Below are 2,668 nucleotides of genomic sequence, written 5' to 3'. Positions count from 1 at the left end.
CATTACAGATAAATACTGCAGTATTATTACACACCTCATGTACATTAGAGGTAAATACTGCAGTATCATTACTCACTTGATGTATATTAGAGATAAATACTGCAGTATCATTACTCACTTCATGTACATTAGAGATAAATACTGCGGTATCATTACTCACTTGATGTACATTAGAGATAAATTCTGCGGTATCATTACTCACTTGATGTACATTAGAGATAAATACTGCAGTATCATTACTCACTTCATGTACATTAGAGATAAATACTGCAGTATCATTACTCACTGCATGTACATTAGAGATAAATACTGCTGTGTCATTACTCACTTCATGTACATTAGAGATAAATACTGCAGTATCATCCCCGCCCTGGGCTGCCACCTTACCGTGGTGGAGGGGTTTGAGTGTCCCAATGATCTTAGGAGATATGCTGTCAGGGGCTTTACGCCCCTAGTAGGGTCACCCATGGCAGACAGGTCCTAGGTGAGGGACCAGACAAAGTGCAGCCCAAAAACCCAGATTAAGAGAAAAATAAATGGACTTAATGTTCCCTTGCCCGGACGTGGGTAACCGGGGCCCCACTCTAGAGACAGGCCTGGAGGTGGGGCACACGGGTGAGCACCTGGTGGCCGGGCTTTTACCCGTGGAGCTCGGCCGGGCACAGCCCGAAGAGGAGACGTGGGTCCCCCTTCCCATGGGCTCACCACCTGTGGGAGGGCCAAAGCGGTCGGGTGCACTGTGGGATGGGTGGTGGCCGAGGTCGGGGACCCTGGCGGTCTGATCCTCGGCTACAGAAGCTAGCTATTGGGACGTGGAATGTCACCTCACTGGTGGGGAAGGAGCCTGAGCTGCTGTGTGAGGCTGAGAGGTTCCGGCTAGAAGTAGTTGGACTCACCTCTTCACATGGCTCTGGCTCTGGAACCAGTTTCCTTGAGAGGGGCTGGATACTCTTCCACTCTGGAGTTGCCCCTGGTGAGATGCGCCGAGCAGGAGTGGGCATGCTCATTGCCCCCCAACTTGGTGCCTGTGTGTTGGGGTTCACCCCAGTGAATGAGAGGGTGGCCTCCCTCTGCCTACGTGTGGGGGGATGGGTTCTGACTGTCGTTTGTGCTTATGCACCAAACGGCAGTTCAGATTATCCACCCTTTTTGGAGTCCTTGGAGGGGGTTTTGGAAAGTGCACCTCCTGGGGTCTCCCTTGTTCTGCTGGGGGACTTCAAAGCTCATGTGGGCAATGACAGTAAGACCTGGAGGGGTGTGGTTGGGAGGAACAGCCCCCCTGATCTGAACCCGAGTGGTGTTCTGTTGTTGGACTTCTGTGCTCATCATGGATTGTCAGTAACAAACACCTTGTTCAAGCATAAGGGTCTCCATATGTGCTCTTAGCACCAGGACACCCTAGGCCGCAGTTTGATGATCGACTTTGTCATCGTCTCATCTGATCTGCGGCCACATGTCTTGGACACTCGGGTGAAGAGAGGGGCGGAGATGTCCACTGATCACTACCTGGTGGTGAGTTGGCTCCGATGGTAGGGGAGGATGCCGGTCAGACCTGGCAGACCCAAACGTATTGTGAGGGTTTGCTGGGAACGTCTGGCAGAGTCTCCTGCGAGACGGAGTTTTAACTCCCACCTCCGGGAGAACTTCAAACATGTTCCGAGGGAGGTGGGGGACATAGTCTGAGTGGACCATGTTTCGTGCCTCTATTGTCGAGGTGGCTTACCGGAGCTGCGGCCGCAAGGTTGTCGGTGCCTGTCGCAGCGGCAACCCTCGAACCCGATGGGGGACAACGTCGGTGAGGGATGCTGTCAGGCTGAAGAAGGGGTCCTATCGGGCCGTTTTGGCCTGTGGGACCCCAGAAGCAGCTGATGGGTACCTGCAGTCCAAGCGACATGCGGCTCGGGTGGTCGCTGAGGCAAAAACTCGGGCATGGGAGGAGTTCGGGGAGGCCGTGGAGAATGACTTCCACACGGCTTTGAGGCGATTCTGGTCCACCATCCGGCGTCTCAGGGGGGGAAAGCGGTACGCCACCAACACTGTTTATAGTGGGAGTGGTGTGCTGCTGACCTCAACTCGGGATATTGTGGGTCGGTGGGCGGAATACTTTGAAGACCTCCTCAATCCCACCAGCACGTCTTCCACTGAGGAAGCGGAGCCTGGGGACTCTGGGTCGGGCCCTCCAATCTCTGGTGCTGAGGTCACCGAGGTGGTTAAAAAGCTCCGCGGTGGCAGGGCCCCAGGGGTGGATGAGATTCGCCCAGAGTTCCTTAAGGCTCTGGATGTTGTAGGGTTGTGTTGGCTTACGCGACTCTGCAATATTGCATGGACATCGGGGGAAGTTCCCCTGGATTGGCAGACTGGGGTGGTGGTCCCCCTATTCAAAAAGGGGGACCGTAGAGTGTGTTCCAACTACAGGGGAATCATGCTCTTAAGCCTCCCTGGTAAGGTCTATTCGGGGGTTCTGGAGAGGAGGGTCCATTGGATAGTCGAACCTCAGATTCAGGAGGAGCAGTGCAGTTTTCATCCTGGCTGTGGAACACTGGACCAGCTCTACACTCTAAGCAGGGTCCTGGAGGGTGCGTGGGAGTTTGTCCAACTGGTCTACATGTGCTTTGTGGACTTGGAGAAGGCGTTCAACCGCGTCCCTCGGGGAAACCTGTGGGGGATA

This window comes from Nematolebias whitei, chromosome 9, assembly GCF_014905685.2.
Source record: "Nematolebias whitei isolate Nwh7 chromosome 9, NemWhi1, whole genome shotgun sequence".
In the NCBI taxonomy this organism is placed as follows: Eukaryota; Metazoa; Chordata; class Actinopteri; order Cyprinodontiformes; family Rivulidae; genus Nematolebias; species Nematolebias whitei.
This window is presented reverse-complemented; position numbering follows the sequence as displayed.